The following is a 14,517-nucleotide window of genomic DNA, read 5'->3' as shown; positions in this document are numbered from 1 at the left end:
CATTTGCCAAACATAGGGTAAGTAACAGAATTTTTAAGAGCTATTTTGATAACAAATATAAATTGAAAAAATACAGAATATTTTCATTCTTTAAAAGGACCACATCTACTCAGATTTCCACAAGGCAAGAATAATAACTTCCAGTTAGAGATGGAAGTCACATGTCAATAACCTCTCCCTCCCACAAGTTTTTTTTTTTTAAGTGAAGGCAAGTTTATCTAGAGAGAGAAACATTTCATAGGCCAAATGTGGTCCATCTCAGAAGACAGGCGTGGCCCTCCAACTCTTACCTACAAAAATGTGAAATGTGCAAGTTTCTGTACAAATAACCAGGCAATTGTCCAGCTGGTCTCAAAAGCGGCTAGACCTTGTTAATCATCTAACACCTTACCTCATGTGAGATAAACACAAGAGAAGTCAATGTCAGGCTACAGTATTGTCTCAAACCATGTTTTATTCATTCATTTATTCTTTTACTCATTTAACTAAAATATATTGAGGGTCTACTGTATGCCAGTACTGTTCTAGACATCAGTGAAGAATGAACAAAACAAAGATCACTTGTCTTCCTGGAATTTACATTTTAGCAACTTCTTTCAGTTCACCAACAGAACCCAAGGACACTTCAGTTTGTAGTTTAACAAAATGAAATAGCCCTTTAGGTAGTATTCAGATTTTTTTACATTGATATGTCCTTTCAGCAAATATTTACTAGGTTACTGGGCTACTCTGGAGCAATACAAATGTGAATGAAGGTAGCACTCTCTGTCTAGATGGGAATGTCAGCATTTATAGAAAAAAAATTAAGGAATGAAACACCATGAACTAAGCAGAAAGAATGCTGTGGTAAAATCAGAGAAGAATATTCAGCTTCATGGAGGCGGTAACTAGGTGGCATTTGAATTAGGATTTAAAGGATGAGTATGATTTGCACATGTAAAATGAGAGGAGAGGTCAGCATATTAGGATGAAGGGCAGTCTGTAACTGACCAAAAGTAACTGACCTTATTTCCTAATATACATTGTGGTAAAACAAAGTCCAAAAGCTGCTACAGACTGAATGTTTCTGTCCTCCAAATTCATATGTTGAAGCTCTAATCCCCAATGAGATGGGGGCTCTGGGAAGTAATGAGGTCCCGTGAGTGGAGCCCTCATGATGGGATCAGTGCCCTCATAGGAAGAATCCTGAAAGGTATTATTCTCTGCTGTATGAGAAGACAGCAAGAAGGCACCATCTATAAGCCAAGACGAGAGCCCTCACCAGAACCAAATCATGCTGGAACTCTGGTCTCAGACTTACAGCCTCCAGAACTGAGAAATCTTTGTTGTTTAAGCCACCCAGCCTATGGCCTCTTGTTCAGTTTGACTAAGCAGCTATATAGCAGTCTAAACTGACTAAGACAAAACCAAAGATTTCAAAGAAGTTTTAAACTTCTTTATCCAAATGAAGTTTTAGAGCATCTGGTACCCTCAACTCAACTAAACACTCAAGGTCTAACTACAATGAAGTCAAAGAGTGGAAAATTGATTTCGTCTCATATGCCCACTGTGAAACTGGCTGCTAGAAGTGTTATGTTATAAATAATCCTAAGGCTTTATTAAGGTTCAGCAGGAAAGGTCCTGTGATTGATTAGTGATGTCTGCCTCAGGCACAGGATTCAGACATGGCTGTTGACTTGCTTGCCGTCCCCGGGTTCAGGTCACACACCTGAATTACCCAGTGAGGAAAGCTCTTAATAGAGGTTTTGAAGCTGTTTTAGCATCAGAACTCTTTGTGAAGATGAAATCTTACTCAATGTTCCAATTTTTTTAATCTTTTTTTTTTTTTGACTGCACCTCACGGCATGTAAAATCTTAGTTCCCCAGCCAGGGGTCAAACCTGTGCCCCCTGAAAACAAGAAGTCTTAACCACTTAACCAGCCTTAACTACCACCAGCCAGCGAAGTCTCGACATTCCAATATTTTGGAGTGGGGCTGCCCTCCCTGAAACAGGGAAGGGAGTAGTCTAGAGCCCCACCCACTCGCCCTCCTCGTCACTCATCAGAGAGGTACTAGGAGCACAGCCTGAACCATCACCACTTTATGAGACTGTGGCTTTCTGTGTTACCAGAGAACATTTAGCAATTTGTTCATATTAAATTCCACAAGAGGGATGATCATCACCATTTTATAGATGCTGAGATTCAAAGAGGTGAAGGGCTAAGCCCCAGGATCCTCCCTCTTATTTAGGCTGGGGTCTCAAATGTCTCTCGCTCTGCGGCTCCATTAGAGCTTGTCTTCTGAAGAAGAGAGCTGAGTTGAACCGAAATAAATGTAAGGAAAAGGGGGGATGATCCTGCCCCTCTGTGTCAAATTCTGTCTCACTCTACCTTCACCTGTGTATCAATTCCACAAGCCCCTTCATCAGTGACACATTAGAGGTTTGCAATCCAGAGCCACTCGGGCTCTAGCATGACTCACATTTCCTCCTCACTGCAAGAGCTGAGGCAACTCGCACAACCTTCCTCCCCTCTCCTTGGCTATTCAAGAGAACCTGTCATCTCTACCCAGAGGAGAGCGTGGGGTGGAGCTGCAAAGGGCTGACATGGTGGTCAAGGTGAGTCCCTGCGTAAGGCGTTGACAAATGACAGCTCGTTTGTTATCTCACCACGCTCACGCATCATCCCCACAACACTTCCAGCCTGGGCCTCAGCGGGACCTCCCCTCCCACCTCTTCTCCCCTCCTACCTTTTCTCCCCTCACCCACGCTGGCCTCTCTGTAACCCCTTCCATTTTCTGCACTGCAAGCTGAGATCTTTTAATAACATACATCTGACTGGGTCACTCCTTTGCTCAAAACCCTTTAACAGCTTCCTGTTGTCCTTGGTACCTGATGGAAAGAGTACTTACTTGTGAGAGTGTGTGGAAGTGTGCGTGTGTGAGTGTATACACACACACTCCTGCAAGGGAAGATGGTTTATGGTACTTAAACTGAGACATTACAACAGTATAGGCTCCATTTGATGCACAGCAGGGTATACGTCTTGTTCATGTATATTAATGTAGGTCCTGACTCACTCCACCAAGGGACTGGAATGGCTGGGTGTTCAGTGTGCTTCCTGGGCAGGCAACAATGGGAAGCATTCTCAGCTATGCTTTGAAAACATCAATCCTGTTATATAAACCAACTACAATGCAAAATAATAATAAATGAGTATTTTATTATCCCAAAAACTTGGACAGTAAACTAAGAAATGACCTGCCTGAAGAGGTGCTCTGTCACAACCTCCAGAAGATTCCTGGATCAATGAAAGAGTATTCTGAGGAGCACTGGGAGAAATTGAGTCATTACCTAAAGCAGTCACGTTCCTGCTCCAGCCCTCCTCTTCACGTTACTCAGGGACACTTGTTTATTTTTAGAGATCTTCATCATTTTCAATTATACAGGAACTATACCACTGGGGAGCGGGAAATTTCTCCTTCTACCCCTCTTGAATTCTTGTGGCTGGACTAAAAATAAAATTCACAAGAGAGATTACGGGAGAAGAAGAAACAAATTTCAATTCATGCACATGGAGGTCCCATAGAATTGGGACCTGAGAAGTGGCCAAAGCAGGCAGCTTTTATAGGTTTTAGACAAACAATAATGTGCAAGGAACTGACAGGACAAAGAAAGTAGGTTTGGGGTGATCAGTTAGTGAAGAATCTAAAGAGCCAGTTTGGACTTGGGGCAGTAAAGGAGTAACACGGTTTGTATATACAGGCTTCTTAGCCTGACCTTCTATCTTTGGTGATAAGGGTGTCCTTCTACCTCCAGATGCAGGGAGGGCACCTTTCACGTGAGATGGATTTCCTGCTTCCAGGGAGACAAAACAGGAAAGTTAGGGTGTCCCTCTTGCACTGAAAATGAAAGTCGCTCAGTTGTGTCTGACTCTTGGCAACCCCATGAACTATACAGTCCATGGAATTCTCCAGGCCAGAATACTGGAGTGGGTAGCCTTTTCCTTCTCCAGGGGATCTTCCCAACCCAGGGATCAAACCCAGGTCTCCTGCATTGCAGGCAAATTCTTTACCAGCTGAGCCACAAGGGAAGCCCAAGAATACTAGAGTGGGTAGCCTATCCGTTCTCTAGCAGATCTTCCTGACCCAGGAATTGAACCAGGGTCTCCTGCATTGCGGGTGGATTCTTTACCAACTAAGCTATCATGGAAGCCCCTCTTGCACAGACTGCTTCTAAAGTAATTTTAATTCAAAAGAATCAATATACCATAGAGGTACATTTGGGGGTGACCTTCTCTGGATTGCAACAACATGAATATATTTTTTGCTAGAAAAAAATGTTAAACAATATCCACTCTCTACTCAGAAGTACCCACAGTAGCCAGTTTGGTATTTTGTGTCTTTTGTTTTATGGGGAAGTTGTTTTTGCTGTTTTCCTATAGGGGATGTATTCTCGGTACTCTACAACCTGCTTTTCTCATTTGACATTTTTGTTTCGGCCTATTTCCCTTTCCAGGTACGCAGATCTACATTGTTCTCTGTAATCACCACATTCTGATTCCACTGAATGGGTGTACTGTACTTTATGGATGGGTTTTCCTCTGAATGAACATTTAGGCTGTTTCTGAGTTTTTGTTATTACACCCAATGCTGTATGTGAAAACTATGCACAGGTAAAGACAAATTCTCTAAAACAGAGAAGAGGAATTTTTGAAGTAAAGCATATATATACACATTTAAAATTTTAGGAGACACTCCCAAATTACCCTCCAAAAAGAAAGTTCAGGGATCTCCACTAGGCAGTGACATGGTTATACAGGACTGCTGTGTTCATACTCTTGGAGATTGTGTGGCCTAAAACTGATATAATGTTCACAAGCAAAAAGAGGCAAGCAAATTCATAGACTAATACAAACTCTAAAAAATAAAGCACCATTTTCACTGTCATCAGGGATTGGGGGCAGAGAATGGGGAGCATAAAGGATTTGTCAGAAGAACAATCCCTTCCTCACCTTTTCCTCCACCAGGCTCTGCTCCTCTTCCTTCCCATTACCTGGTTGAATAAACCAATATGAAGGGAGAGGGAGAGGAGGGCTTCAGACAGGGCAATTGAGAGCAAAAATTGGTATGTGCTGTAACACTGACTTTGGGGCTTCCCTGGTGGCTCAGTGGTAAAGATTCTGCTTGCCAATGCAGGAGAAGCAGGTTTGACCCCTGGGTCAGGAAGATTTCCTGGAGAAGGAAATGACAATCTACTCCCATATTCTTGCTTGGAGAGTTCCATGGACAGAGGAGCCTGGCATGTTGCAGTCCATAGCGTCACAAAGAGTTGGACATGACTGAACAACTATACAACTAACACTGCTTTCAAGAGGCTGCAATCACCAGACTCTGTGAGCAAACTGCCAGTGGCTGATTGTACTGACCCAGATGGAAGTTTGCATGCCGTGAGCATCTCTCTGGAGATGCTCTGCTCCTCAGCTTGTGATGTAATAAAATCATGAGCATCCTGATTTCCCCAAGTCTTCTAGCCTTCAGACATTATCTCTTCCTTCAATAACCAATAAAAATGGCTGCTTTACCCATTTCACATCCTGTGGCAAAGACACCTCCCTTCTCAGGATCTCTATGGGTTCCAGGGTTGCTTATGTGTCCCTGGTTACTTCCTGTCCCTGTCCTGTTCCTGAATCTGCTCCTGGCCTCTCGGCTCTCATACCTCTCTCCATGCTCATCACTGCTGCTATTCCTTCTTTAGTTTTCCCAAATACCAAGTTCTTCTGCAGTTTGTGGGTAAAGGAGAAGGGTCACAACACAATGTCAAACAGAAAACATTACAACAAATACCACCAGGCACCACTCTTCTGAACAACTCCTTGACCACTGTTCCCTGGGGGAGCTGCTGACTGAACTTCTCAGGCCCTGGCCTCATGCCAACTTGCCAGGTCACCTCCTCTCTCCGAAGGCCCTCTGCCATGTCCCCAGATTTCTTTCAATTTCACCATCCAGCTGTTGAGAACAGCTTCTCAACTCCTACTGCTTTCTTATTCAGCCGCATAGTTGACCTCTCCTGGTCTTGTGGAGTGCTTGACAGGCCCTATCTGCTCACATCCAGGCTCTGCTACCTCTGCCTATTTGGCCCTCGGCACGGTACTCAGCCTCTCTCAGCTCCAGTTTCTTAGTATGTGACAGGGATTGCACCAAAATGTATTTGAAACGCTTAGCACAGTCCCTGGATGTGCATCTGGGCATCCATCATGACACCATCTCTCATGCTGGGAAATGATGCATTGAGGCCTTTACCGCTCAGAAGAGCTGTTACTGCCCTGAGTTCTGCCACCACCCTGGGACATGTGCTGTGCTGTGCTTAGTCACTCAGTTGTGTCTGACTCTTTGTGACCCCATGGACTGTAGCCTGCCGAGCTCCTCTGTCCATGGGGACTCTCCAGGCAAGAATACTGGAGTGGGTTGCCATGCCCTCCTCCAGGGGAACTTCCCAACCCAGGGATCAACTAGCAGCTGGCTTTTTAAATATTACTTTCTTTCCTATTAGTTGTAGAAAAGCTTCCTTCAGTTTAACTTCTTAAAGATCTTACTTGCGAAATGTACTAGTTCTCAGGGGTTTCATGAAGAATGCTAAAAGAGGTACTTGGGCAACTTAAATGCTCTTCTTTCAGGCCACAAGGCAGAGATTCAGTACAACCTTCCCCCTCTTTGCCCTCTGCTATCCACCCCTTCACAGATGGCAGCTGCACCCAGCCAGGAGTTCAAGGCAGATACCTGGGAGTCCATCCGTGAGTTCACCTTTCCCTTATCTCCTCTCCCCACCCCCACCAAACCCCCAGCAAGCCCTGTTGGGGCTTCTCTATACATACCCCTCCCCCAGGCCAGCCCCATGCACTGAGGCCACTGCAGCCAATCCTTGCTGGACCCCTGGCTTCTGCTCTTGCCTTCCTGCATTCCATTGTCTAGCAGGCTAGCAAAGCCATTTGAAAATCTAAGTCAGATCACTTCCCTCTCTTACTTAAAACCCATCAGAGCTTCCTGTTGCCTTCAGAGTACAATCCAGGCTCTGGGGAAAGGCTGCCTCTCAAACTCCATCCCCCGCTGCTCTCACAACTCACTTCCTTTCTCCTCCTCTAAAACCCTGGAACATTCCTCATACCCTGTGACAACTCCATGTATCTTTCTCAGCTTGACAATTTCTGCTTAGAAAGACCTTCCCTGACCACCCACTCTAGCTCAGCTGACCCCCTCCAACTGCTCTGTATCATCTTGCCCGTTTACCACCTTCCAAGCCTCTCTGTACTCATTTGTTACTGTCTTCCCCCCAGAAAACTGTGAGCTCCCTGAGGGCAGGTGCTATGTCTTGTTCACTCTTTTGCCCCCTTCCCCTGGCACAGTAGGCACAAAATATGTATTTATTGAATGAATGAACAAACATGGATGGACAGATCAACCAGGAAAATGAGGAGGAAATTTCCAGGAGAATGTGTGGTCTATGGACACACTCCAAGGGTGGGGTCCCCAGGGAGCTCTCTCTCCACACGGGAGCCTGGTTCCTCCCTGTGAGACAGGTGTAGATGGGAGCCAGGAGTGACAGCCCTGAAGTCTTGGGGGCCTCCGGCGGCTTCCGGAGAAGGCAGAGGGAACGGCTCCCCATCACTCAGAAACGCCTCGACTGCCTCAGGGAAAGGGCAGAGCTGCTGTCTCCAGTGCTGATTACCACACAGCGGCTGCCTTCCTCCACCCACCAGAGAGCCCACTGAGTTGCCATAGCAACAGAGGACTGTGCCAGAGTCCAAACAGGGATGTCTGCGTCTCCCAGCATGTCTTCTAAGGAGGGCCAGAAGGCGGGGCCGGGGGTGGCGATGGGGTTGGACCACAGTCGTGCCCTGGTTCTGCCTCTGGTCTGTCCTGGTCTCTAAGCAAATCACCTCCTCTGCCCCTTACCCCCACCTCCCCTCAGAGCCTCCTCCTCTGTGTGTTCTCTCTTCTGCAGGGGAAGGAGAAGGGAGGGATGGCCTCATCTTTGTATCCCATCCAGGCCCACATATTGGCCAGAAGAACAAAGGACAAGGGCTCTGTGAGGGCTCACGGCTCTCAAGACTGCTTTAAAAACGTTTTCTTTTTTAACACCACTTTGTTGGTCTAACTGGTCACCTCCTGGAGTTTTTGAGGCTTTGTTGGCTGCCTATTTGGTATCCCTAAAGAAGCAAAACCTCGCTTTTACTCCCCAGAAGCTAAATGGCCTTTGGAGAAGCTGCTGAGCAGCAGTTTGTGTCACGTGTCAAAAGGATGACAATAGTATCTACCACTCGTTGAATGTGTGAATACATCTCTTCTCTCAAGCCTCACAACTGCCCTGGAGAAAAGGTGCTATAGTCTCTCTTTACATGTAAGGAAACTGAGGCTCCCTTGTTCCTGGAGTCATACTGCTGCTAAAAGGCCAAATTGTCATCTGACCACTGCCCTTTCGGATGCTGAAACCCAAGTCGTGGCCACTACTCTATACTGGGAGGTACCAACAGCTCCAGGAAATGATCACAGTGAGTTCCACCGGCCCCAGCCAACCCCCTTGGGTCCTCACGTGGCCCCATCCTGGCCCCAGCACTCAGCACTTGTTGGCTCAGGCCCCAAGTCACATCACCCCCACAGGGATCTTGACGGCAACTCGCTCAGAGTGGGAACAAAGGCAGCTTTTTTAGCCCCTTCTTTAGAAACCTTGACTCCAAGCACAGAAGCAGCCCCTCAGATTGGCTGCTACCATGGCAACTGGCTGCTGATCTCTGTCCAATTATGTCAGCCCAGAACTGCAGTGCCTCCGTGTCCATTTCCTGTCCAGCTCCCCAGCCTGCTAGCCCAGCCCCTCTGACCTCCAGGCAGCTTTGAATGCCTATGCTTTCTAATTACAGCTGCCTTTCAGTTCCCTTGTCCCGGTGGAAACCTTTGTAATCTGCATTAAAGGACTCCTCCTCCCAAGAGCCCATTTTTCATACTTGGCCTCTGGCTCTTTATCTGTGGTCTATGAAGCACTGATTGTATTACCCAGCCTGGCCCCCAGCATATGCACTCAGTCGATGCTCAGAGAGCTTGGACACAAATTTCAACTGAATTGTCTGGCACCAAGATCTTTCTGCTGCAATCGTGATCTTGTATGGGTTTACAGTGGCTTGATTTCAAGTCTGATTTCTTCATTCATTCATTCAATGAGCCATGAACACCTACTACATTCTAAGCAATAGGGTTACCATATTAAACAAGACAGAATGGAACTTTACATTTTTCCCAGGGGAGAGGGATGATAAAGCAAACAAATAAACAAAATTTGTGGAAGCAGGAGCTGTGATGCAGGAGCTAAGGGGCTCCAATCCTAGGCTGGACGTTTCCCTTTGTCCTCATCTAAGCTCCCAACTTGTGGAGGGAGGGGCCCTCCAGAGGAGGGGGTGGGCAGATGGTATTTGGTGTCCAGTGGGCACTTCTGGATGGAAGTGGCAAAGACCAACCTCAGGGAGAGGGGTTCTTTAGGTAGTGACACAGCTGCAGATCTGAGGCCTGGCAGTTACCAGGACTCCATTCTCACTCTGTGTCCTCTCAGGACATCAGCATCTTTCCTTCTCATTGCTGTGGCTTTTCCCACAAGTCAGGAAGTGTGGCTGCTGACATACCTATGAGTTTTACTTTTCACAGCCTCAGTCATGGAAGACAGCCTGACCTCAAGCACTCTTCCGTTTCAAGACCAAAACACCAAGAGCAGAGACTCATTGCCCCAGGTGAGAGGTTCCCAGGCCTGGTCTAACCAGAGAAAGCCAAGGATGGGATCAGAGTATGACAAGGGGACTCCTAAGTTCCAGTTTAGTGCTCTGTGGTTGGGGGAAGGCAGACCATTCCAGGGTCTTCTAAACCACTCTTACAAAGTGAGACCCACCACAGTGTGTGCCCCGCTCCACTCCCTCACCCTCACCTCACCCCACCCCATTTCATATTCTAATGGCCTCATCTCTGTTTCACAGAGGAAGCTTTGTGGGTTGTGCCCCAGTTCAGTCCCAGCTCTTAAGGCAACCCTCTGATCTGGGGGCTTCTCTGCCCGCCTCACCTGTGTCACCCTCATGTGGAGTCCCACACACTTCATGCATGAGAGTAAGTCACTATCAACACTGGCAGGGACAGCAAGTATTACTGAAGGTCAGAGGGTAACAGAGACCAAACACCCCACTGCTCAGAATAAGAGCAACCTGTGGTTTGATTCTCATCATCTTCTATCCTTAGAGCTCAGTCTGAGGGTCTTATCTGGTTCCCCTCCCTCCTGACCTCACATCGCACACTGAGCTCACAGTAGGCACCTGCAATTTCCTTATTACTTTCTACTGCAGAGGCATTCAGCTATCTGCTTCCACTCAAATCAGGTTCCCAAGCCAACCCTGGATATCCTAAGAACACACTAAGGTAATTTGTTCAACTAAAAAATCTCCATGCTGAGCCTACCTAGGACAGGAGAAGCTTTGGAACTACAGTTACTGGTTTAACTTATCCACTCTCAAATGCTTAGGGCTCTCATCCCCAAGGACCAGAGCAAGGACAGGAGGTGGGGGCAGAGGAGTTCACCTGCAGACTCTGATTTGACCCTAGGATAAGGCCTGTCCTCCTCAGTGCTGAGCTCTTGTAAGGCTGACTGGGAAAATTTACATACTGTATATTCCACTAGGCCTTCTTTGAGGTGACATCTTAAAAAAGATGCACACCATGAGAGTTGTGAGTTAAATTTTATTTGGGGACAAAATGAGGACTGCAGCTGTGGAGCAGTTTCTCAGAGCTATCTGAGGTGCATCTCCCAGGCTGCAATCCTCATTTTGTCCCAGATAAAACTTAACTCACAACTCTCATGGTGTGCGTCTTTTTAAGGTGACAGAGGTTAGATGGGGTCATGTGCTTGGATGCCTGAGACTTCAGGGATGGGCTAGCAGGTCACACGCTACTCAACACCCAGAGGGGGACACAGAGGAAGGACCAGTGGCTCCCAGACTGCAGAAATTGGGGTCGCCTTAGCAAGGGACACAAGATTGCATTCAGGGAAGAGAAACAGTAACATGGCTTTGTTACCAGGGTTATTGCCCCAGAATCATACCCCCCCTTCCTCTTATCTAAGGTTCAGGAGGAAGCTACAAAGAGGAAAAAAACAACTGGTTAGAACCAACTAAGCCCAAGATGGCAGAAGACTTGACTTTCAGTAGACCTTGAGCCTCTATATTCTCATTTTAATACATTAGCATGCTAAATGACATATCTGTCAGTACCACAACAGTCGACAATTGCCATGACAACAACTGAAAAGCCCGTAGAGGGCTGAAAAGGAGAGCTGCCTTCTGGATCCAAACCACACTCCTGTTCTCAGATAACTCATGAATATTCCCCACTCTTTTTAATTCCCTCCCTTTTACCTTGACCCTCCCATATTTGGTGGCTCGACCAGAAATGGGGTGGAAGTTGATTTGTGAGCTACGTTCCTGCTTTTCCATTCTTTGGCTGCTGAATAAAGCTAGAGCTGCTCCAGTCTCAGCATCAGTTTCATTATCAGCTACACGTATCTGATCAGAAAAAGAACCTCCTGGACGGGACAAAGGGTCTTGGTCTGGGCTAGGACCCCAGCACGAGTCCAGTCGACCAACGCAGTAACAGATCCTCTCTCGCACTATCAGTAAGACTGCCAGCTGAAAAAGTTCAAATCCATGCCTGAGTTTCCAGGGCCTGCACTTTTCACCCTCAGTGCCATGGGGCTCAGTAAATGCTGGCCGACTTGCCTCCTCTGCAGCTCTCTTTTGGATTTGTGAAGATTCAAAGATGACAGTCATCTGGGAAGATGTGCCTTACATGTTTCCAGCTGCCTGAAGCTGTTTCTATGAATAATCAGAGCCTTCCCTGTGACCTCAAAAAATCTGTGCAGAGGTAGACTGCCCACAAAGGGCCCTCGTGCTCAAGTGCCTTGACTTAGAGGCTATTTTTAATCTTCTGGAAGGATGAGGGGCAGGGATGGGGAAACCAGCTGCCCATGCCACTTTTCTCCTGTACTCCCCCCTGGAGAGTTCATATGAGGAGTTACCAAGATCCTGGTGCTCATTCTGTAGAAGGCTGCTTCCTTCTCATCAGCTCAGTTTCCTAGAGTCTAGTTTTATTATGGACCCCTCCAGACTTTGTGGCCTGAGAAGACTGAAGGAGGTTTCTGGAAATGCATCTGACTTTGAATCCAGGGGCTAGAGACATGGCCTTGAGATCACTTTCCCTCCTTACAAGAGGGAAGAGCAGGTTAGTGGAATGGGCAGAAAGCAGGCAACTTGGGTGATCTGTCCTAGCTCTGAGGAAGTCTGATGGTGAGCAGGTCATCGGCATCTCAGGATCTTGCTTTGTTCATCTGTCATAAGCATGGCTTGAGAGTTTTCTAAATCATAGATACTCATCTCCACCTTCATACTTTTTGTCACACCTGTGTATCTCCCGTCCTATTATATACTTAATCTCTTTATTTCTGAATAATAACTTGGCTCCACGCTAAGCAATACATCCATGAAACCACATGTTTATGGTGCCAGTTTTATTTTTTTGACTATGTGCTAAAACAAATATTTATTTTTAATCACACTCACCTGTAAAATCCCTGAAACCATCCTGAGTACCAAACACATGGAACACCCTTCAGAAACACTGGATTAGAGCATCACTTTGGTTCCTGATATCTTCATCCCTATCGTGAAATTCTAATAATCCCACAAAGGAAAAGCAATTTCAGAAAGAGAAAATATATTATTCCTGAGCCAACAGTCAGCATGATCCTTGAAACAAAATTGCTGTTGTTTTGACAGCTTCTCTTCTCCTATCATGGTTTATAGCACCCAACTCTTAACTCTAACTTCCTGAGTCTGAGAGTATACTGGGCCCTGGCCTCTGCACTTCTCTTGGAGTTCCACGTGGTTTACTGAAGGCCTCAGTGCCAAACAGCCCCCAGGCCTGCCCCTGTGTCAGGCGGTGGGATTGCTGTGGCCCAGAGGGAAGGGGCTAACTCTCCCACTCCCAAGGGGCTTAAGGGTTGGCCTTTCATCCTGATCAAGCGATCCCAAGGTTAGAGCAAGTGTTTGGTGGGTTGGCAGCCTCATCTGACTTCCTTCACACCCTCAGTGCTTCCTGGAACACTGGATGACATAGTCAAGGGGATCCTTGGCTGGGAACTCTCTTCTCTGGTAAGAAATTGGCAAGTGTGGGAGAGGAGAGCTAGGCAGCCAAGATGCGGAATACAAGATGCTTCCCTGGTGAGAGGAGTTGTCTCTGACACCTGCACAGAGAAACAAAAGCTGAGCAGATCATCAGCCAAATCACCCAGGCTGATCTTTTTGCCACCTTGCTGCTGCTGCTTCTGCTAAGTCGCTTCAGTCGTGTCCAACTCTGTGCGACCCCATGGACTGCAGCCCACCAGGCTCCTCCGTCCATGGGATTTGCCAGGCAAGAGTACTGGAGTGGGATGCCATTGCCTTTGCCACCTTAGGGGTTCTCAAATGTGGCTGATCATCAGAATCACTTGAAGGATTTTTTAAAAATAAAGTAAAAATGAAGTTCAATGCTGTTACATAACAATTATCCTCCTAGGTGTTTACTCATGACAAAAACATATTTATAGCAGCTTTATACATAATAGACAAAAACAACCCTAAAAGTCGCCTCAGTAGGTGAAGAGAGAAACAAATCAAGGCACTGCCATATGGTGGATACTCATGCATGCACGCCTGCTCGGTTGTGTCCAACACTTTGCTACCCTGTGGACTGTAGCCTGCCAGGCTCCCCTGTCCATGGGATTTCCCAGGCAAGAATACTAGAATGGGTTGCCATTTCCTCCTCCAGGGGATCTTCTTGACCCAGAGATCAAACCAACATCTCCTGTGTCTCCTGCATTGAGGTGGATTCTGTACTGCTGAACCATCGGGGAAGCCCCATGGTAGATACTACTCAGCAGCAAAAAGTAATGAACTGTTGATGTGATCCATGCAACAGCATGAATGGATCTGGAAAATACTGAAAAGTAAAAGAAACTGGATACAAAAAAGTGAATACTGTATGATTCTGTTGATATTCAAGAATAGGCAAAACTCACCTTTGGTAATAGAAATCAGAACACCGGAATCTATGCAGTGTGGGGATTGATTTAACTTTCTAGGACCATGGAAGGACTTCCCTGTAGCTCAAGTGATAAAAGAATCTGCCTGCAATGCAGAAGACCAGGGTTCAATCCCTGGGTTGGGAAGATCCTCTGGGAAAGGGAATGACAATCCACTCCAGTATTCTTGCCTGGAGAATTCCATGGACAGAGAAGCCTGGCGGGCTACAGTTCGTGGGGTCTCAAAGAGTCGGACACGATTGAGTGACTAACACACACACAGGACCATGGAAATGTTCTCTATCTACACATTTGCCAAAACCCATCCAATTATACTCTGAAGATCTGTGTATTTCACAGATAAATTTTAGCTTAATTTCAAAACAAAACTAAAAAATATATCC

General features: G+C 46.5%; 1 long non-coding RNA gene across 1 annotated transcript in view; it reads right to left on the bottom strand.

Annotated features, from left to right (window-relative positions):
* Positions 1-14,517, bottom strand: part of LOC133251408 (uncharacterized) — a 56,288-nt gene that overhangs the window by 10,458 nt on the left and 31,313 nt on the right. The window contains exon 2 of the long non-coding RNA XR_009737599.1: positions 3,332-3,489. This is a non-coding gene — a long non-coding RNA (uncharacterized LOC133251408). The remainder of the gene's footprint in view (positions 1-3,331; positions 3,490-14,517) is intronic.

The sequence above is a fragment of the Bos javanicus genome, chromosome 7 (assembly GCF_032452875.1).
Source record: "Bos javanicus breed banteng chromosome 7, ARS-OSU_banteng_1.0, whole genome shotgun sequence".
NCBI lineage: Eukaryota > Metazoa > Chordata > Mammalia > Artiodactyla > Bovidae > Bos > Bos javanicus.
Note: the sequence above shows the minus strand (reverse complement) of the source record. Positions and strands in the feature narration are given on the sequence as shown.